Raw genomic sequence first — 23012 nt, 5'->3', positions numbered from 1 at the left:
TTAAGTCAGTAATGAACAATTTAAACTTTATGACAGTATTTGCAAGAGAAATAGTTACACTTCTGGCAAAGAACGTTTGATAGAGATGCTCTCAGTTTTTTACTTGGCCGGGCAGGGTTATCTTCAAATTTGTGGGGGGGGGGAGGTGATTTTCCACTCTGGTGCCCGGTCCTGGAGATCGACTTCTTGATGCGTGTGTCTGCTTCTTTTCTGCAGTTTGTATAGCAGTATTTGTAGTTAAAAGGATAATATAGGGTCCCTCTTAGTGAGGCGTGAATGTTGACTCTTTTATGTTTTTACCAGTATTTTGTCTTCAGGCTGTATTTTACTTATTGCTGTATATATTAAAAAGTCTAAGGGGGGGTGGGGTGCTGTGTTGCATGATCACCCCCTTGAGATTCTTATTCAATGCTATTAGGTATGGTTGTATCTGTCTATTCTTTACTCCCGGATGCCCTACAGGCATACTATGGGTATAAGGTATCCCATGTAACATTTCAGAAGGTGGACATCCCATTTCAGAATGAGGCATAGTTCCTATGTTTAATAACGCTAATGGGATGTATTTTACTTATGACATTTGCTTTTAACATCAATTTGGCTAATTGGGCTTCTAACATTTGATTAATTCTTTTGAGTGGCCCAGAATTCTGAGGGTGCTATGAGGTGTGGTATTCCTATCGAATGCCTAAAGCATCTGCTAATAGCTTGATGATCTTTGATGTGAAATGTGTCTCCTGGTTCAGATCAATGTAGCTTACTAACCCATATTGAGGTATAATTTCTTCTAATAAGACTTTTGATACCGTTTGGGCTGTAGCCCGGGAGCTTGGGAAAGCTTCCACCCAGTGGGTTATTTTGTCTACTATGACTAATAAGAATTTGGGTTTCCCGACCAGTGAAATCTACCTGGACCCTTTCAAAAGGCCGGTAAGCTGCTGGATGACTCCCCTTTCACCTTTGGGAGTTTGTACGATTTATTACTTTTTTCCCAAGTTACGCACCCTTGCACCTCTTGTTTAGCCAATTCACATATACCTTTGCAGCCAAAGAATTTCAGGAACTGCTCTGCCAGAGCTCGGGCCCCCCAGTGGGTCTGTTGGTATAATATTTTTTAAATCTTCCTAGTGTATTCCTTTGACAACAATTCCCTCCCATCTGGTAATTTCCACTTACCTCCTTCTAACTGTCCCCCGATCTTCCGATAAGCCTCTATCTCCTTTTCAGACGGGTGGGGGGGAATTCCTGAGCGTCCCCTTTTCAATCTCTGGGGCACTTACCTTTAGCAAAGCAGCACATTTTGCCTCCTTGTCTGCTAAATTGTTCCCCTGAGTCCTGAATTGCATCCCGGTTTGGTGTCCTTTTACATGGACTATAGCAATAGCTTCTGGCCCTCTAATGGCTTTTAGGATTTTTTTAGTTATTTCTTCATTAATCAATCCCTTTCCTCGTGTGTTTAGCAGACCTCTTTCTTCCCAGATTTTCCCAAAGGTGTGCACCACCCCAAATGCATATTTGGAATCAGTGAAAATTGTCCCCTTTTTCCCGTCAAGACCCAGCAACGCCCTGTATACTGCATACAGCTCACAGGCCTGAGCTGACCACTCTGCACTCAGGGGCCCAGATTCTACCACCCCTCCCGTCCTCCCATCTATGACTGCATATCCCGACTTTCTTTTCCCGTCTATCACCCTGGCAGACCCATCCACAAACCATTTCTCCCCTTCCTCGAGTTCTTCTTCTTCTAAATCAGGTCGTATTTTGGTCTGTAGTTCTACCATTTCAGCACAGTCATGGGGAGGATCCCCTTGGACTGCCCCAAACAGAAACTGGGCAGGATTTTGTGCTGGGGTAGTTTTTAGCTCCAGATCCTGGGAATGGATTAAAATAGCTTCATATTTCAGGAGCCTGGCATCTGTCAGCCACTTGTCAGCTTTCTGCTGCAAGATGCTTCTCACATTGTGAGGGGAGTAAATGGTTAATGAAGCCCCGAATGTTACCTTTTTGGCTTCTTCTACTAATATTGCCACTGCCACAATTGCTTGTAAGCAGGTGGGCCATCCCCTTGCTGACAGGGTCCAGGAGTTTGGACAGATATCCAACTGGTTTTTTGGCCCCCGCCCAGTCCTGGGTCAGAACTCCGTGGGCAGTGTGGTTGCTCACATCTACAAAGAGCTGGAAGGGCCTTTTTTATTAGGTCAGGGAGACTTAATACTGGAGCTGCCATGAGGGTTTCTTTTAATCCTCTGTAGCTCTTTTCATCCTTTTTAGTCCACTTAAGTCTGTCCGTGGTAAATTTGTCATATAAAAACCTTACCTTTTCACTGTACCCTTCGATCCATTGTCTGCAAAAGCCCAAAAGTCCCAGCAATTGCCTGACTTCTCTTTTTGTCTGGGGAGAGGGCAATGCAATTATCCCTGCCACCCAGTCTGGGTCTAGTTTCTTTTTCCCCTTTGTCAGCCAATGCCCCAAGTATTTCACTTCAGGTTCACTGAATTGTAATTTAGACTTTGAAACTTTCAACCCTCATCCTCCCAGGAAGTTTAACAGAGCTATAGTTCCAGTCCTTACTTTGTCCTCCTTAGAGCCAGCTACTAATAAGTTGTCTACATATTGCAATAGTTTGGTTCCCTGGACTGGCACAAATTCGCTAAGCACCTTTTCCAGGGCCTGACCAAAGAGATTTGGTGAGTCCTCAAACCCTTGAGGAAGAGAAGTCCATCTTAGTTGTTGCTTTCTATGTGTGTCCGGGTCCTCCCATTGGAAGGCAAAATAATCACGGCTTCCCTCAGCTAGGGGACAAGTCCAGAAGGCATACTTTAGGTCGATCACACTATACCACTTGTCATCTGGGGACACATTATTCAGCAAAGTATATGGATTAGAGACCGTGGGAAATAGGGTTTTTGTTCTTTGATTTACTGCTCTTAGGTCTTGTACCAGCCGATAATTACCATCTGATTTTTGGACTGCCAATATAGGTGTATTATGTCTTGACATGCAGGGCTCTAAAGTGCCTCTTTTTATTAAATCCTCGATTATTGGTTTCAATCCCTTCCTTCCCTCTAGGGGGATGGGATACTTTTTTACGCTTATGGGGTCTTCTGGTCTCTCAATTTCAATGTGAATTGGTTCTATGTCTAATTTTCCAGCTTCCCCCGGAATGTGCCAAACCCTGGGATCAATTTTCTTTTCATCCTCAGTAGTTAGGTTGTATAAACTTACCATGAGTTGTGAGTCCTTTGCAATTATACATTGTTACAGCATTTTTGAGAGAAAGAGGGCATGAATTGTGAAAGTTGAGCTACTCCAGGCTAGGCCTCAGATTGAGGCCTGGTGGGGCCCTCAAAGCCTCTGACGCAGTTAGAAATTCAGGGTTGCGGCGCAGGTAGAAAATAGTCTTAAAGTACTGTGGGGACCACGGGGGGTGAACTAGTATAGGTTTTATGGTGTACAGTGCAGACCGTTTTAAGGAAAAGGTAAACAATGTTAGCCTACCAATCAGAGTGTCTTTGTTTCTGTAAACTATATAGAAGCTTATATAAACTACCGCCTGATTTTGAATAAACGGAAAACGCTTGATGAACCACATTGGTTTGAACCTGCGTTTGTCTTGTCCAGCTTTCCGTTTTTCTGAGGTTCCCTGGCTTTAAGTGGCGCCCGGACCAGGGACTCAGGAGGCTCCGAGAAGGCTGCCAAATTACTTTTAGAGTAACGGGCAGTCAGGTTTGAGTCGCGCGACAGGAATTTAGGTCCAAATCGCCTCATGGTGACGGGACCGGGATCCCAAATTCACTTTTTGTGAACGGGGATCAGGTGGAACGGAGCAGAAGTCTCCAAACTCCGAATTGGGCCGTTTCCCAACGGGAGGAAAAAGACTCTTCGCATTGTTGTTTGTTTGCGAGAGTCCGTTGGAGCAGTGGGAAGACCTCGGCGTTCACAAAGGACCCGAACGGCGGGTGTGGACGTGGCCGGGGCCGGAGAGCTGGAGCGGGAGCTGCTGCCTTGCCGAAGAAAAGCGAGAGCGGAGCAGCCCGCGGAGGTGAGGTAAGCCGCGGAGACAGAGAGAGGGTGAAAGTTCACCATGGATGGAGATTTACAGGCTTCAGTGCGGCTGCTCTTTCATATTCTCTCAAAGAGAGCTGAAAAAGTTAAAGAAGCCGATTTAGAACAGTTGGTCATTTGGGCAAGAAGCAAAGGCAAGCTGCAAAAACCTTCCCTGCTTTTTAGTGAAACCGAGTGGCGAGAGCTGGGCCAGCTGCTTTGGGATGCAGTGATAGAGGGCAAAAAGGACAAGAAAACACTATTAGAGCTTGGAGGTGTTTGGAAGAAAGTTTCACATACCTTACAAAGCATGGCCGCGGAGAAAGAGGCAGCGGAAGCTGCCATTCGAGCATTCGAGCAGTCTACAGCAGAACAAATAGAAACGCGAAAGCCATAGCAGGTTGAAAAATTCTTTAATGTTTGTAATATGCGGCCAGTGCGTGGGCAGAAAGCCCCAGTCAGCCCCTCTGTCAGAGATGTTGTCGCTCGTTTGGAGGGCGGCACGGAGCTGGGCAGCGCGGGGCCGGCCGGCGCGAGACGGAGCGGGGATGCGGCCGCGCCCGGAGCGGAAGTGTGCTCCCGAGCAGCGGATGTTAACAGCTCGGCGGTTTCGCGAAATGCGGCAGACCAGGAAGTGACCCTCCCGGGTCCCTTGGGAGGCGGGGAGACACCTGAGGAGGCAGGCGGAGCTGGTGACGAAACAGGGCTGAGTCAGGAGGAGGAACTCGGGGGCGGAGATCAAGGCAGAGACCAGGGCGGAGACGGGAGCGGGGCGGCGTCGGCCCCTCGCCCCCCCGCAGCGGCAGCGGCAGCGGCTGCGGCTGCCGCGGCTGCGTGCAAACACAGAGGAGCGGCCCGCCGATACCCGCCGGCGGCAGCGGCCGCGGCCAGCAGCCTGGCGCGGTTTGGAGGGGCTGGACACCTCAATGCTAGCGGAGTGGCAGAAGTAGCCACCCAAACAACACCAGAGCACAGCCCTGAAAATGCCAGTTCCCACCCCACCACCGTGGCGCGGCACTGCCCACTCCCACCGAGTTCAGATTCTGACGACTCAGAGCCAGACTTTCCGGTTGTCAATTGCAGCAGGGACACGCGATCACAGAACAAGATACAAAGACCAAATACGTTACAGGAAAAAATAGCCCACCTTGCCACCCTTTCAAATCGTCAGGCTCAACCAGTGGAACCTTCCACTGGACAGCAATTGGCATCGCCAGCAGTTTTAAAAAATCCCTTGCAGTCCCGATGGGCGTCAGTTGTGAAAGATGCTCTTTTAGACGGTGACTGGAAAGCTGCCAGCTCCCTGGTTTGTCCTGTCATAGTGTCTAATGGGAATGCCATCTGGGAGCCCCATGACTGGAAAATCCTACAGTCAGCTAAGCAGACAGTCACCACTTATGGGATCAGATCAGAAGCAGCCAGGAACATCATTCAGTATATATTCACAGCAGATGTGCTTTGTCCTAGTGATTCGTCTAACATTGCATCCCTGCTTCTGACACCTTCTCAATTCCTCATGTTTGAAAGGGAATGGAAACGGTTGGCAGTTGAGGAGGCCAACAAACATACAGATGCGGGAGACCCCTTTTTTGGAGTCCAGCCAGATATGCTGACTGGGCAGGGACCATATGCAACCAATCAGGTGCAACTTACCTTTCCTATTGAAATACATCAATTGTCACAGCAATTGGCTCATCAAGCTTTGCTTTTGGTACCGGACAAGAAAAAGTCAGCATCCTATGCCACCATAAAGCAAGGAGCCACTGAACCATTCGGACAATTTATTGATAGGCTGTCAGCTGCTTTAAAGGATGCACCTGACGTGCCACCAGACGTTCAGGAACATTTATTCCGATCCCTTGCTTTTGAGAATGCTAACCCACCCACCAGAACCATCCTAGCCACCCTCCCTCAGGGCTGTCCAGTCGATGAGATGCTTGTCAGAGCCACACGCGCAGAACAGAGCAACCAAGCTGCGGCATTCGCCGCAACCATCCAGGATGCAATTGAACAACAAGGACACATAATTGCAGCTGCTTTATCAAGCAACAACACAAGGAGACAAAAGACGTAATGAAAAACTATAGCAATACTGAGTGTTTTCCAAGAAACCAAGAGGGATGGACATTATGCAAATTAAAGTTATTTCAAATACAATGTGGATGAAAATTACTGTAAAACAAAAAAGGATAGAAATGTTATGAATGCTTGACAAGATTGTTTTAAACTATTTTAAACATTTCTTGTTAATAGGTTGATCATATAATGTAAGTTGTCTGATTTTTGTGATAAGAATTATTATTAAGATGTTAAGGTATTGAGGTGTTGTTTTAATATTTACAGTCAGTTTTCATATGTTTTATGGGGATTTTTTTTTAGGTGATTGATTGTGAAATGTATTTTTCAGGATCCTGTGTGCTTGATTTTTTAACTACTCATGTGTTTTCTTTATTCAATTTTCTATGCAGCTGCAGTTCATCTTTTAGAAATTTATAGTCCAAGTTCTGGTTCAAGATTTCAGACTTCAAATTCTCAGATTTTTGAAGAAAAGGTTTGTTATATTTAGAGAATTTTTGTCTTGAAACAAATTTTAGACAGGTTCAATTATTTGATGTTTTGATAAATTGTTAATAATAAGGTTTTTCACTTATAACTGTTATTTTTAAGACTTTTGTTTTAAACATATCCTCCAATTAGAGTTCGAGCTCTGGCCAGGCTCTGGCTCTACGTGGATGGTGTGATTGATCCAGGTGTTTTCTGCATCAAAAAGTATTCAAGTCCTTTTGGCTTAACAATTTGACCATACAGGACAGCTGAGCCTCAAAGGGAGTTTGGAGAAGCATGATCCGGACATGTTTTATCCAAATCTCTGTTGTTTTAAGGTTTTTCAGCTGCTGCAGACTCTGGGATGACAATTTGATAGTGTAGCACTTGGTAACTGTGATTTTATATGTAATATTGATTGTGTATTATTTGATTGATTTTTATTTGTTGTTAGTTTCTTTACTATGTGCATTGTTTTGTTCTTAATGTTTTTCATGTTTATAACAAAGATGTTGATATTTCCATTTCTTCATGCAAGTTTTAGGGAACAGAATTGAGAGAGGACCCTCCAGTCCCTGTGGGGGTGTTGGGTTTGTTTGTGTTTTAACAGGTGCAGAATCAAAATGGATTTCAGTGAAGAATGTGGAACTTCTCAATTGCAAGAGGACACTGATCTCTCCACAAGTGGATCAGAGGATGCACAGCAAAAGTGGATTGTGCAAAGATTTGTGTTTCACCCACAGAAGATCGTGGGCTTTGAGGTTTTTTTTATAAGTGTGTTTTTAATTATGTTATAAAATTTTTTTTGCTAAGTTTTTAATAAGTTTTAGCAATGCCTGTGATTTTTCTGTTCATCTTGCCATTGTCTTTCAATGGCAAAAGAAAAAGAGGGAGGTCCCAACGGGGATCAACAGAAATTCTACTTGAGTGAGTGTTTTTACCCATCCAACCAAGAAGTCGTGTGATGGACAGGACAGATGCTCTTGCTGCATTGATACGAAAAGGCAGAAACAGAATTTTAAAAATAGATGAAACAGAAAAATAAGTTGAAATATCATAAGTGTGAAGTCAGATTTATCAGAAGTTAGTTTATTAGAAGTTATAGTTTATGTTTAGAATTAAGATTGTTTCTTTCATGTTAGACAGGGCATTCAAGAACCTGAGAAGAATGTGGTGGGCCTCAATGTTTTTATTTCACACTTGTTTAATTTTTGGAGTCTTGTTGGGTCCCATGGCAGAGTTCAAGACTTGGACCTGAGCTCAAATAAGTTTAAATAGCACTCTGGGAGCGCAAGCTGTTGCATTTGTGCAAAACCTTAAATTTACTGATGATAGTTTTCAAGAATTTGGTCTTTTGGGTTCTGTCCCAGGAAATTACTGTTTGATATTTGGATCTTATGCTACCAAACCAACTCAAGAAAATGGAAAATTGACAGATGACAACACTTGATTGTCTCCCAGATCACCATTGTAATACAACTATTTAGAATATTGTAACAATTCGACTCAATCTGTGACACCGCCAAGAGGTAGTGCAGGAAAACTGCCCCCAGGAACCTTCCTCATTTGTGGGGACCGAGCCTGGTCAGCAGTCCCTCAAAATGCTAGGGGAGGCCCATGTTATATCGGTAGGTTGATGCTTTTTGCTCCCACCATACATCAGGTTCTCGAATTGCCTCAGAAGACTCAACGAGCCAAACGCAGTGTTCTCCAAATGGACACTTCATTTGATAACTGGCTCAATTCTTCAGGTTTTTCTGGCTGGGTCAAAGACAGTGTGTGCAAAAATTAGTTCATTGAGCCTTCACTCCAGCCTGAGTAGCTCAAAAGAAAAAGAGGGAATTGTTACAGCATTTTTGAGAGAAAGAGGGCATGAATTGTGAAAGTTGAGCTACTCCAGGCTAGGCCTCAGATTGAGGCCTGGTGGGGCCCTCAAAGCCTCTGACGCAGTTAGAAATTCAGGGTTGTGGCACAGGTAGAAAATAGTCTTAAAGTACTGTGGGGACCACGGGGGGTGAACTAGTATAGGTTTTATGGTGTACAGTGCAGACCGTTTTAAGGAAAAGGTAAACAATGTTAGCCTACCAATCAGAGTGTCTTTGTTTCTGTAAACTATATAGAAGCTTATATAAACTACCGCCTGATTTTGAATAAACGGAAAACGCTTGATGAACCACATTGGTTTGAACCTGCGTTTGTCTTGTCCAGCTTTCCGTTTTTCTGAGGTTCCCTGGCTTTAATACTTATTCCTAATATCACCATTAAATCCCTTCCCAATAAATTGTATTCTGTTTCTTCTACTAATAAAACATCCCCAACACAGATTTTATTATCTGATTCTATTTCTACATTCCTTAGCACGGGACTTGAAAGGGCTTCCCTTTAGCCCCAGTCACAGTCATGAAATCCTTACCTTTGATACATCCAGGAGGCAGTCTTTGAACTGTGGTTCTTTCTGCTCCAGAATCAACTAAAAATACCAGCTCCTGTTTTTGGGGTCCACCTTTTAATTTTATCAAGGGCTCTCTCGATGTCCGTGACCCCAAGTTATAAAGCCCCTGACACGTCTATTCTTCTTGAAAGACCTTTTCATCCTTGATTCGTTTCTTACAATCCCTCTTGAGGTGTCCTTTCTTTTTACAGTGAAAACAGTCAGGGGCACTTACCTGTTTGTTTTTCTTTTGGGTGTGTGCCAGCTTTCCCTGGGGCCTTTTGAGGTAGCTCTGGTTTTCATGTTGTTTGGGTGGTTTTACCTTCCCCGTATGGGAAGGCTGGGACTCTTTTAAATAGATCAGGTTTGTTCTTTTCCTTATCGCTACCTTCTGTGTTTTCTCTCCTCATCTTACACTGAGTTCTACTGGCGAAAGGAGATTTTTTTTTTTCCCTTTTTTTCTCAGTGAGGAGCGTATGTGTGTTTGTCCCCGTGTTGTGTGAGATGGGGGGGGAAAGGGTTGAGGATGTCTCGGTGTGTCTGCAGCTGATATTCCTGCATTAGGGGTGATGCAGACCGATCTGGAGGGGGGGAGGGGGGGCTGCCGAGACTTGTGCTTGTGATGGAGGAACTTGGTATGGGGGTGGCAGCTGCCCCGTACTTACCTTGTAGCCAGTTGTCTTAATAGGGAACAGCCGCGCGCTGGCATATTCCTATAGCCTGGCATAATCTAGCTCTTCATTGTCCCACTCTCATTTTAGGTGTAAAATGCACAGCACAACTTTATATTGACCAGAAACAAGACAAATTCGCTGCCAATTTCCAAAAACCGTGGTCAAGAAGCGAAAAGCACTTAGATTTCAGCCCTGCAGAGTAGTAGCAGCAGCTTGTGCTGTTTTTACAACTGACGCCTGCAGGAACGGGTTTCCCCACGCCACGTGGCCGAGTGGCGACCAGTGCTGCCCACGCGTGTCAGGAAAGCCCGAGCCGTGTTCCCCCCGCCGGCCGTGTGTGGCAGGAAAGCCCGAGCTGGGTTCCCCCCCTGCCCGCGCTCCCCGCCGCCACCGGGAGCCGCCGCCGCTCCCCACCGCCACCGGGAGCCGCCGCCGCCCCCCGCCGCTATCGGGGTAGGTCGGAGCCCCCTCCGCTTCCCCCTCCCACCGCGGGGAATCCGAAGCCACCCTGCACCGCTGCGAAGGGCAGGGGCAGGCAGAGCCCCCCCGCTCCCTCCTAGCCGGCACTGCCGCATCTGCCACTGCCGCGCGAGTTTTAAAAACTGCAGAGGCATGCTGCCTGCGGCTGCACGGAGCTGCGCAGCCCTTTTTTAAACATTAACTTAAAGGGTGTTTTAATGTTCCCTTGTCCCATATTTAAAGTTTTCTTACCGTATTCCAAGTCAGTGTCCACAAGTTGTTCCGAGAAGTCAGTTACCCGTGTGCTAAAATATGTATTTCAGTCCTACCCCGAACTGAGTTTTTACCAAGTGTTTAAACCGGTCTTCTCCCGACCGAACCTTGCCAACCTAAATGACCACACAGCGAACCAATCTGTGGGTTTTTCGGCTGGAAAATGAGTGAGCTCTCTTTTACCTGTTTTCCTGGGCTCCCCGAGCCCAGAGCCGGTGAGGTTTACCAATTTCTCGAGTTCACGAGAACGTACCTTCCCTCCCCCGACCCGTCCGTGAGTGGATCCCTGTAAACTCCCAGAGTTTCAGGTCGTATGCGTGTTGTGAGTATACCCGAGTCCTTTCGCTTCCCCCATAGCTGACCACCTCCCTCGCAGGCTAGTGGAACTGCGGTTTTTTGGGGTCCTCACTCGTGCCGTGGCTATGCCACGTCTCACTCAAACACACACCCACCCATGCGCCACCCAACCACGCAGTACTCACGGCTCCTTTTCCCGCGTGGATTCTTCGTGCACGTCGATTTTATGAGTGAAAAATTGCTGCAGCCTCAGAGATTTAGCTCCGAATTCCGAGAGCTCTGGGCCCGTTTATATCCTTTCCTTAATGTGGCTTTTTGGCTGCTCTTGGAATCTGGTTGGTTCCGTGGAGTTCTGCAGTCCTGTCCAGCTGCTGAAATCAGCAGGGCGCCGCCCGGATCCAGGATAGGGAACTCCCAGGATACCCCCAAACCAGATCACGTAAGGGGTCACCAAGTTTGTTATAAATGAGAATTTGTCCAGCCAAATTAATATGAAAAATAAAATATTTATTTTGCAATCAAATTCAATCTAGCCAGCCACAAGGAAAGAACAGAGCCGAGCCCGTGGTCGGCCCTGGGTGTGCAACAAAGAGGTCAGCCTCAGCAGAGGTTTTCCTCCATGCCCACACACCTCCATCCTGGCACAAGCGGTTTTTATAGGGAAAATTCCGCCTGAGGCCAAGATTTCAGCAATCAGTCTTTTCTTCTATTCAGAGTCCATATGATAATAAGATTTTCTTTTTTGGTGATGAGGGAGAACAATTCAGTGCTTGGAGTTTGTTGAGTCCCTTGATGAAATTTACGGGAATTCAGGAACGCTGTATTCACATGTATCTGCCTCAGGATTTCCATGATATCCATCTCAGGTCGTTTACGCGAATGATCAGCACCTGGGGTTTCTGTATCTCCCCAGACATGGCCCATCTCCTGGCCAGCTGTACCTTCTTACTTGTAAATCAGTTTCCAATCTACACCCGGTCTCACCTGCGCCTGTGAGGGGTGGGTGGGGGGGGGAATCCTAATACAAACATGTATACTCTAACAAATATTCAATATCACATATATCATATTAGAAATGGCGCAAATTATATCTACTACACATAACCGTATGCATAACCATAAAGGATGTATGAATATGCAACAAGTGTATTGGTTTAAGAGTGATTCCTTTGTTCACAAGGCATGCTTTTCGTGATTTAGTGTCCGGGAGCATCCTGATGTCCGTAATTCTTTGCTTTTTATTGTCTTGTAATTGTCCTAACTCTATTATTCTAATTGTATGAATTTTTTTATAACCATTTTATTATTATTAAACTTTTAAACTTTTAAAAACCAAGTGATTGGCGTTTTTCACAGTAATTCATGTTTAACTGTGGTAAAGCAAATTAAAGGAATTCCAGGAATTCCTCCCTCACAGCAACTTAAGCCCTGACTCCTTGAATTTGAGATAAGGACAGGGTTCTGTGTTTGTCGGCATATCAGAGTTTTTGCTGTAACAGGCACAGCCTTTTGCAGGGCAGCAACATAAGTGTCAGTAGAAATAATGCTTTAATTGGATTGTGCGGGAAGAGAACTGGAAAAGACTGAGATTTTGTAAAAGAGAGTTTAAATAAAGAAGAAATGCTGAAGTGATAAACGGAATAGCCTGCAGGCAATTCCCGGGAGTTTTTGGTGCATTAAGAGGCTGGCACCTTTCGAGTACTATTACAATGCCGAGTTTGTGAAAAGGGCTAGTTTTGCTGTTCTATGCCCCAAGTGTAAATTGAAGACTCCTAATCAAGCCGATTCAGAACCCGAGATCTTAAAGCTTATGTGTGGAGGATCGCATCTGACACCTGTGACCTGAAAAGTCTGCGTGTGAGGAAAACTGAGAAAAGACCGTGAGGCTTGGGTAGAAACAAAATAGTATAAGTGCCTTAGCGGTCTCTTGTCCCCCCCTTTTGTCCCAGCTTGCTCCGTGGGGGGGGGAGCGCTGGCAACTTCCGTGTTTTCTGGCGAACCCTCGCGGGTATCTGCCGGTGTTGCGTGGGTTTTGGAGCGAGGCGAGTCCCGAGGCGAATAAAAGGAGAGAGACTTTTTCCCCCGCGGGCGATATCTCGGTTTATTGCGGCTTCCTGCGATAGAGCCTGGGGGTTAGCAGAGAGGCCAGAATCTGCCTGCGGCTGGTTTTGCCGGGATGCCTGTCTGAGAATCCCCGGGCTAGGGAGAGAGGGATAGGAGAGGGTTTTTTGGGGGATTTGGGGGGCTTGGGAGGCAGCGTTCGCCCTGCGGTGGCTCTGGCTTCCCTTCGCAGTTATCTTTAACAATATTTTTCAATTGGATTGCCAGGTGGATAAAAATTGAGAGGGACTGATCCTCCTTTTGGGCAATTTCTTTTTCCACTCGGTCCCAGAATTGAACTTTGTACAAATTTTCCTGCGACAGGTCCTGGAAAGACTGCAGAAGCCACCGTGCAAAACGCTTCACGTCTGATTTTTTACATTTCTTCCCTCCCCCCACTAAAATTCCTAGGGTTTGAACATAAATTCTCTCCTGTGACACAGACATTTTTGCACACATTATGTCGATTTTAAAGCGTGTCACAACCCTCGCGGCTGGTAAAATAACAAAAGAAAAAAAAAGACACCTGTCGGAGACTGGGAAGCTTTCCCTTACACACTCCCTGAAGCGGGAGACAAAATGTGGGCTCTTACGCCCTCTTGTGGGGGAAAGAGAAACTCACCCCAAAGGGAGCAAGGCATACCCAGCCCAGGGGGACCCCGGTAACTCACCATGGGTCCGGCGATGTCCGAAGGCGAAACGAAAATTCCAGCTGCGAAGTTTTCGCCGTGGGGGAGCTGAGCTTCGGCGGTGCGAGCCAAAGGTGCCGGCCCCACCCCTCTGGAAGCCCTGGCTCCTTAAAACGGAACCGTGGCTTGCGAGGGTGTTGTAACGTCCACGAGGTAAATCAACGAGCTTTTCGGGGCTCGGTGGTCCTCAGTCCGTGTGCTTGGAGCTCCCAAGCAACGCGTTCGGGCGCCACAACTGCCTTAGCGCTCTCTTGTCCCCCCTTTTTTCCCAGCTAGCTTTGTGGCGGGGGGGGGAGCGCTGGCAACTTCCGTGTTTTCCGGCGAACCCTTGCGGGTATCTGCCGGTGCTGCGTGGGTTTGGGAGCGAGGCGAGTCCCGAGGCGAATAAAAGGAGAGAGACTTTTTCCCCCGCGGGCGATATCCCGGTTTATTGCGGCTTGGTTGGGAAGGCAAAAACCGAAAATGCTGCTGCGTGCTAAGTTCGAATTTGTCCGTGCCGCCTGGCCGATTCGGGGGCGGGGCGGCGCGCTCCAAAGCTGGCCGCGATCCAAGAGATGCTGTGTGCAGAGCCGTGGCGCTGCTGCCGGCACGTGCGGGAGCCGCGGCGACCGCGGCAGAGGCGGCGGCGGCGGTGAGGCTGCGGCAGCGATCGCAGGACAGTCCGAGGCGGCCGCGATCGCCCGGGGCAGCGGCGGCAGTTGCGGCAGTCAGGGGCCGGGCGAGAGAGAGAGCCGCGGCAGCACGCAGGAATCAGGCGGGAGGAAAAGCCCGCGGGTCAGGCAGCAGCAGCGATCAGGGGCCAGGCGGGAGAAAAAGCACCGGGGCGTCCCCAACCTGCTCTATAAGTACTCGATAGGGGAAACCCGGAGTCCAATGAGATAACGCCACGGGGGGACTGGGACAGTGGGGTGCAGGGGTCCAATGGGAGATGGACAGATGGAAGGGTGCCAGGTCGTCTCCCGACCCCGCCGCGTGGCTGACAGATGGTCTGAGATACGTAAACAGAGTGACTGGGCACTTTCTCGGGAAGGCAGACCGCGGGGGGAAATGGGAGAACCCGGGAGGTCGTTACAGATCGCGAGGGGATACATGGAATGACCTTATACATAATAGAACATATAATAACACAATTCCACATATAAGGAATGAAAACTAACCAGAGCAAAGAGGCTCCCGTCCTAGCCCCTCGGACGGGGGGGCGGGGGGGGGCTCACTGGAAGAAAGACTCCAGTAGGGACAGCTCGGAAAACTAAAGGATTTATAACGCCTTATTGCAACCAATGCTGTTTTAAGACGGGAAAGCAGAGAAGGTGAGGTCTTGTATGCTAATATGTTTTTCACCTTACAGAATCACCCAGAATGGCAGAGTAATTGGCTTCAGAGTTCCTTCTGACCCACTGGTGTTAGCTCTTCAAAAAGAAAACAGAGCAAAGAGAAGGCAAATCAAATGTGTTGCTCAGCATGCAGTATAAGGCAGTGATGTATAAAATCAGACAAAGCTCATAATCCTGAAACACAAAAGCATATATGATTTGTAAAAGGCTCCTCCTGAGGTAACAGAGGATGAGGAGGATCTCCCCAAAAGGGAAGAGGACTCAGGCTCCAAAGGTATATCCACTCGAACCCATCCCCCTCCTGGCAGACCAATCCCATCTAGAACTAGGAGGCAACAGACCACTCTAGCAGAGGCAGTGGGACCAGGAGAAAGAAAAATATGGCATTTTGGTTGACATTCACTTTTAAATAAATATTTAGTACCTGTGGAGAATGTGGAGAATTATTATGTTGTAGTGTGGGGAACAACTGGCCAGTCTGAGAAGGCATACTTTTGCAAACCTTTAAAGTAAGAATGGGGTAAATGGGGTATTTACAAGTTTTTGTATATGCTCAACTTGCTAAACATTCTAGAATGAGGAGGTTACTCTGGAAGTAAATGATCAAAGGTGCATAGAGGTGTTAAGTTTAACATTAACAGCCATTGAAAATAAGGAGGAAATTAATGAAGAGATATTAGGACAAGTATTTTTGGGGTATGGGCCTCTGATGTACCATGGAGGGAAAAGAATGCACACACCCCCCCCCCCATAGTAATCAAGCCTTAAGAAGGGACACAACCAATGAAAAATTAAGCAGTATCCCCTGAAAAAAATAGGGAGGAAATCAGCCCAATAATTGATAGTACAGGATTGAGGGCTGTCAATAAGATAACAAAGGATTTATATCCTGTGGTAATAAATCCATATACCTTCACTAACTTTTTTAACACCTGAACTAACCTGGTTTACTGTTTTAGATCTGAAAGATGCTTTCATTTGCCTCCCCATCCAGGAAGCCAGCCAGAAAATTTTTGCATTTGAATAGAAAAGCCCTAAAAGCCGGCTCAAAACCTAGCTCACATGGTCCATATGAAATGAACAGGGTCTATGCCTTTATTAATAGTCAGCTCTTTATTAAAAAGTCAGCTCGGCAGGGGGCTCAACAAGGAGCTCGCCCCCGCTGTTGTAGCTTCTCCGGTTGCCGAAGGGTGAGCAGGCGTGCAGAGTCTGTCCCTGGAGTCCCCGTGGCACGCTGGTAGCCAGAGGTGAAGAGGTGTGCAGTCCGTATCTGAAGTCCCAGCAGACCGTCCTCTCTCCTTTCCTCCCGGCACACTGGTGGCCGCAGGATGAGGGGATGTGCAGAGCCTGCTGCCGAAGTCCAGCAGCAGCTATCCCTCTCCTTCCCTCTCCTTCCCTCTCCTTCCCTCCTGGTAACACCAGGAAGTGTGTGAGTGCTTTGCTCCTGCTTCCCACACCCCAGTCCACTCTGGTCCTCTGCAGGTTATGGTGACAGGTCAAACACAGACTAGGGATGGGGTTCCCTTTTCCCCAACCAGCACACCCATCCAGCCCCCTCCACTGTGCCCATCTTTTCCATTTAGGGGTGTTTTTCATCCCCAAAACCCCCTCCCATGATTCCACTGGATTATTTTGCATCCCAGTCCTAGAATGGTAGTGAGGGTGGGGGGAGGTAGGTGATTCCCAGGAACAATTAGCTAATTAACATTTCAATGTCAGTACTTAGCCCAAGCCAAGTGTCCCAGCCAGGCTGTTTTGTTCATAACAAATCCCTCCTCTATTTCTTTGATCGGGCTTAAGCCCTCATCAACTTACAGTCTCTGGCTTTTGAGGGTTAGCTTCTTTGGGTAATTCTCTTAATTTTGTATATCAGCTTTTAGCAAGTCTTTTTTAAAGTTACCTTTAAGCCTTTTGGTTCCTTAATACCTGTCTATGCACAGGAGGAGGTGGGTTGGGTGACTCTGTAAAGGGCACTTATTAAACAGCTACAAAGTACTTAAACTTTGACAAGGGTACTTTAACTCAGAAGCGGTTATTACTACCTTACTGTATATCAGCTTCTAGCAATACCGTTTATGCACAAGAGGAGGTGGGTGACCCTGTTGGGTCTGGTCTGGCTTCTGGGGATGGTCCTGGTCCTTTTACTCTGGGGATATGGATCCAGCCTTTTTCTTGGGTTCACATCGCAGTGTGTGTGGTGAGTAACACCTGGAAAGGTCCTTCAAATTTTGGGGTTAGTGGAGTGGTGGTGTTCCAGGATTTTATTAACGCCCAGTCCCCGGGACTGATGTTGTGGGCATTGGTATCCAGAGGGGAGGTTTGGGGAAGATAGCCCTTCTTTTCTGAGGCCTTCTAGGGATTTTCTTATGATTTTAAATATTTTTAAGTTACTGCCTCCCCTTTTAAATAATCTTCAGTACTGAAAGGGGTGGTTAGAAAAGGGAGTCTGAACATCATTTTATAAGGAGAAACCCCTATGTCAGACCGAGGTCTTGTTCTGATGCGCAAGAGAGCAAGAGGTAAACACTTGAGCTAATTCATTTTTTTGTCTCTTTAATTAATTTGGTTATTACTTTTTTAAGAGTTTTATTCATTCTTTCTACCTTTCCCGAGCTTTGAGGATGCCATGGGGTGTGCAATCTCTACTTTATCTCCAGGGCTTTTGTTACTTGATGCAAAGTTTGAGCAACAAAATGTTGACCTCGGTCCGAGTCAAAGTTATTGACTAGCCCGTATCGAGGTATGATTTTTTTCTAAGATTATTGTTGCAACTTCTTGCACAGTTTCCTTTTTGGCTGAGAAAGCCTCCACCCAGTGAGTGAGATGATCTACCATCACTGGTAAATGCTTGTACCTCTGCACAGAGGGCATTTCAGTGAAATCTACCTGTATGTTCTGGAAAGGTCTTAAAGCAAGTTTTCTTCCCCCATGTGCTTGTTTTCTCATTACCTTTTGGTCAGTTTTCAGGCAAATCGCACACCTTCTTGTGACTGCTTTTGCCAGGTCATACGCTCCAATATATAAATTCTCCCGTAAAAAAAAAGTGGTTGCACAAAATTTGGATTCCCCAGTGGGTCAATTCATGACTTGAACTACCTTTTATCTCGTGGGATGCTCCTTACCCTTCATAGGACTTGCAAGTCTCTTCTTAAGAGATTACTTTGGCCTTCCCTTTCATTCCTAAAACCTCACAGACTTTCTTCCCAATGTTGACTCTCACTGGTAACTTGTCCTGGACTTATCTGCCCTTGTGTTAACTAAGACCTCAAAATCTTCTTAGTGGGGACTTACTTTAAAGTTTACCAAGGGTTCTTGTTGATGGTTGATTGTATCTCTTTGCTTATTAAACTCCCGACACCCCTAGTCATCTCCCCTTGAAATCTCTTCTAAGACATTTTGTTCTTTATGCATTGCTTCATTAAACTGAAACATAAGACACATCTCACGACAGTAATAGCACCTTCTGTTGCTTTGTGAAGATTCAGGTTTCTTAAAGCCATTAAAGTTCTTATTTGTTTCATATGATGGTGCTGGTTGTTCTCCATTTCTTTGGTAACAGCCCTGGTCTATTCCAACTTGACTTAGACGGCAGTGCTGGTGACCTGCCTGCTCTTATACTTTCTCGATCAACTGCAACCATAAGTCTAGCTTTAGTTTTGGCTTTTTCTTCTTTTTTTCTTTAAATATAATCTTAGGGCTTCTAGGTGTTGGTTTAGCTGATTATATATCTACTGATCTTGGGTTCTATACTATGGCCACTCTCCCTGTAATTTTAACTTTGGCCATACTTCAGTTCTCTTGTCTAGACCCTTTGTGGTTTCCCAAGAACCCCATTGGTCTAACAATTGCCCTAAGGGCCTGTTAGGAGGAATTCTCTTTGCTTTCTCTTTTGAAGGATCCACTCCTTTGTTATAAGTTATTCCCATTTCTAGGCCTCAAAAGGAAAGAAAAAAATCTACCTTAAATGGTGCTCCCCTCTAAAATGGAATATACAGATATGCAACTACAGTTTATCTGGCTCCTTCCCACAACTTAGTATTTTAAATCTCTTGACTGAACTTAATCTCTTCTAGTTAACCTCCCACTCTTGGCATTTATCTCTGTCACTTGCCTAGGATAACCACTAATCATACTCACATATATTGTCTTTTGTTTTCCTGTTCTTTCTGGACTTCTTGATGGACTTTCTAGGCTTGGACCCTAGGTAGGTCTCGCCCCAGTTCTTTATTTGGCCTTTTGCCCAACCTCCTTACTAGGCTTAGGAAGCTTGGTCTCCCTGCCGAGGTAAGGTGGAACATCCTGCCGAGCCTTACACTCGAACTCCAGCCAAGTCCCTTCGCCTGACTCTCCTACTAGGCTTAGGAAGCTTGGTCTCCCTGCTGAGGTAAGGTCGAAAGTCCTGCCGAGCCTTACACTCAAACTCCGGCCAAGTCCCTTTGCCTGACTCTCCTACTAGGCTTAGGAAGCTTGGTCTCCCTGCCGAGGTAAGGTCGAATGTCCTGCCGAGCCTTACACACGAACACCGGCCAAGTCCCCTCGCCTGACTCTCCTACTAGGCTTAGCCTGCTTGCCTTTCTACTCGCTTCCTTACTTGCTTACTTACTCTGCCTTCCCCGACATGCCTCCTGTCTGCCAGAACATGTACCCTGCCTGCCAGGACCTGCTCCCTGCCTGCCAGGACATTCCCCCCTCTTTGTAGGACCTATGCCCTATCTGCCAGCACTTGCCCCCTGTCTGCCAGGACACACCCCCTTATTGCCAGGGCCTGTCCTTTGCCTGTTATTAATTCCCCCGCCTGCCAGGACCTGCCCCCTGCCTTCCAAGACCTGCCCCCTGCCTGCCAGGACATTCCCCCCTCTTGCTAGGACATGCCCTACCTGCCAGGACCTGCCTCCTGCCTGTTAGAACATGCCCCCTGCCTGCCAGGACATGCCCTCCCTTGCCAGGACCTATGCCCTATCTGTCAGGACATGCCCCTGTATGCCAGGACATCCCACCTTCTTGCCAGGACCTATGCCCTATCTGCCAGCGCGTGCTCCCTGTCTGCCAGGACACTCCCCCTTCTTGCCAAGACCTTTCCAAGACCTTTCCCCTGCCTGTTAGGACATGATCTGCCTCCAAGACATGCCCCCTGTCTGCCAGGACATGCCCCCTGTCTGCCACGATATGCCCCCTTCCTGCCAGGGACATCCCACCTGCTCTGCTGTGGACAACTCCCTTGCCCTGATTGCCAGGGACTTACTTTATCCCTAGAGAATCTCCACATGCCCAGAGGAGGGCCTTTACCTCTAAGGAGAGCCCTCAGTCTCTCTGTTCCACTCGCTTCCCCCTGTTCCCGGCCGGCCCCTTCGCAGGAGTCCGTAAACGCGGTATTGGGGGTCCCTCTCACTTCGGGGATCCGAGCCGCCGGCCCCCGTCTCACGCATTCACTCACTCGCTCGCCTCCCAGTTTTTCTCACCAATCCGTTGTCCCTCCGCGTTGCTTCTCCGCATTGCTCCTCCGCGTGGCCCGTCTCACTCTGATCCTAGGGTCCGGTAGCCAGCAAATCCCGAGGGTCTCTCGAAGCAGATGGTCGAGCTGTCCAGCTGTCCAGGGTTCCTCTTCGGGCGTGGCTATCCTGGACGAGCCCCCAAATTGAAATGAACAGTGTCTATGCCTTTATTAATAGTCAGCTCTTTATTAAAAAGTCAGCTCGGCAGGGGGCTCAACAAGGAGCTCGCCCCCGCTGTTGTAGCTGCTCCGGTTGCCGAAGGGTGAGCAGGCGTGCAGAGTCTGTCCCTGGAGTCCCCGTGGCACGCTGGTAGCCAGAGGTGAAGAGGTGTGCAGTCCGTATCTGAATTCCCAGCAGACCGTCCTCTCTCCTTTCCTCCCGGCACACTGGTGGCCGCAGGGTGAGGGGATGTGCAGAGCCTGCTGCCGAAGTCCAGCAGCAGCTGTCCCTCTCCTTCCCTCCTGGCAGCACCAGGAAGTGTGTGAGTGCTTTGCTCCTGCTTCCCACACCCCAGTCCACTCTGGTCCTCTGCAGGTTATGGTGACAGGTCAAACACAGACTAGGGATGGGGTTCCCTTTTCCCCAACCAGCACACCCATCCAGCCCCCTCCACTGTGCCCATCTTTTCCATTTAGGGGTGTTTTTCATCCCCAAAACCCCCTCCCATGATTCCACTGGATTATTTTGCATCCCAGTCCTAGAATGGTAGTGAGGGTGGGGGGAGGTAGGTGATTCCCAGGAACAATTAGCTAATTAACATTTCAATGTCAGTACTTAGCCCAAGCCAAGTGTCCCAGCCAGGCTGTTTTGTTCATAACACATATGCCTCAAGGCTCCCACTCTGTTTAGAGAACAACTTGCAATGATCCAGAACCTTGGGAAACTCCACAGAAAGAAGGAAGAAGCCTTTCAAATTTCCTAGAACTCCAAGGATACAGAGTATTAAAGAAATGGCACAGGCATGGCAGGGTGGTGCTGGCTATGAGTTTATAATTACAAACTGTTTGTCAGACAGAGATCTCCAGTGGACAAAAGAAGCCACACGGGCCATTCACCAGCTAAAGAGTGCCCTCATGGCAGCTCCAGCTTTGGGACTTCAGATGTAAGTAAGCTATTCTTTCTATTCTCCCAGGTGGCTCAGGACTTGAATTCATACAGGAGGGCAGTTGCTTCCAAGCAACCAATGCAATGCCAAAAATGGCCAGGCTGCCTCAGAGCTGTAGCAGCAGTCGTGCTGAATATGCAAGAAGCCCGCAAGTTTACCCTGGGACAAAAATGACTGTACTAGTGTCCCACACAGTGTCTGCAGTATTGGAAGTAAAGGGCGGCCACCAGATCTCACCACAGAGGTTCCTGAAGTACCAGGCCATCATGGTAGAACAAGATGATATAGAGAGAGTGGTAACTAACATTGTCAATCCAGCTTCTCTTCTCAGTAGAAAGGAAGGAGAAGCAGTACACCACGAATGCCCAGAGACTACTGAAGCTACTTACTCCAGCTGCCCAGACTTAAAGGACACTCCTTTAGATGATGCAGAGACCTGGTTCACTGATGGGAGCAGCTACGTTGCCAGTGGAAAGCGACATGCTGGGTATGCAGTCACTACCTGCAGAGAGGTAATAGAATCCAGACCCTTACCAACAGGCACCTCTGCGCAGAAGGCTGAGATTATTGCACTGCCCTGTGCCTTGGAAATGGCAAACAGACTCTAGATATGCATTCAGAGTTGTGCACGCACATGGAGCTGTCTAAAGAGAGAGAGGGGACTGCTGACCTCGCAAGGAAAGAACATCAGACATGCACAAGAGATAATCCAGATGCTGGAAGTATGCATATTAAAGCACACCAGAGAGTGAGCTCAGAATTGGGAAAAAGAAATGAGCTGGTGGATGGAAAGGCAAAGAAAGCAGTAGAGGGTGAGGTAATTATGGACAGATTTCCCTTAAAGGTAAGCCAGAAAATAATAATACTAGTCAAAAGGGACATATAACCAAGAAGGATAAGCTATGGGCTACCACTGAAGCGGAGCTAGAAATCCCTTCCCATACGTGTGGTCACTAGTAAGGGAGAAGCACCAGAAAATACACTGGGTCCTAACTACTTAAAAGCTTTTGTAAAGTGTGGCTCCTTTCCCAGAATGACCAAGGCTGCTGGTGTTACAGAGTGCATCAAACGTAAGTGGTAGTTTCCAAAGGCTTTTATAACACATATCTGATTTAGAGGATCATGATCATTGCCAGGAGCTTATATGCCAGGTGAACTGACAGTGTGAACCTTGCCTCCAAACAAACCCCAGGAATAGCCCAGACAAAACTTAGTCAGATTGGGAGGGGCCATGGATCTGGACAGCAGTGGTAAATTGACTTTTCAAAACCCCCATGGAAAGGGGGGTGTCAGTATTTATGAGTATTGGCAAATACATTTTCAGGGTGGCCAGAAACATTCCCCACCAGAACTGTCAAGGTGACCAGAGTAAATAATACTGGTTTTGGAGTTCCAGTCACAATATTACATGTAGCTGGAACTCAGAGCAAGGAGCTAAGTGAACCAATACATAACATTCAGCCTGGGAATTAAGTCTACCTTAAGTCTCTTACAGAAAAGACTTTGGAACCACAGTGGGAAAACGCCATTCCAGATGCTTCTCACCACCCTCACCACAATCAAGATTAA

General features: G+C 47.3%; 1 long non-coding RNA gene across 1 annotated transcript; it reads right to left on the bottom strand.

Annotated features, from left to right (window-relative positions):
* Nucleotides 1-3689: 3689 nt before the first annotated feature.
* Nucleotides 3690-4834, bottom strand: LOC140682133 (uncharacterized). The gene is made up of 2 exons (XR_012053396.1): nucleotides 4346-4834; nucleotides 3690-4143 (listed from the first exon to the last, which is right to left on the bottom strand). It is a non-coding gene; the product is annotated as an uncharacterized lncRNA (long non-coding RNA).
* Nucleotides 4835-23012: the final 18178 nt, after the last annotated feature.

Source organism: Taeniopygia guttata, chromosome W, assembly GCF_048771995.1.
Source record: "Taeniopygia guttata chromosome W, bTaeGut7.mat, whole genome shotgun sequence".
Classification (NCBI taxonomy): Eukaryota; Metazoa; Chordata; class Aves; order Passeriformes; family Estrildidae; genus Taeniopygia; species Taeniopygia guttata.
The sequence above is the reverse complement of the archived record's forward strand: the minus strand, read 5'-3'. Positions and strand labels throughout refer to the sequence as shown.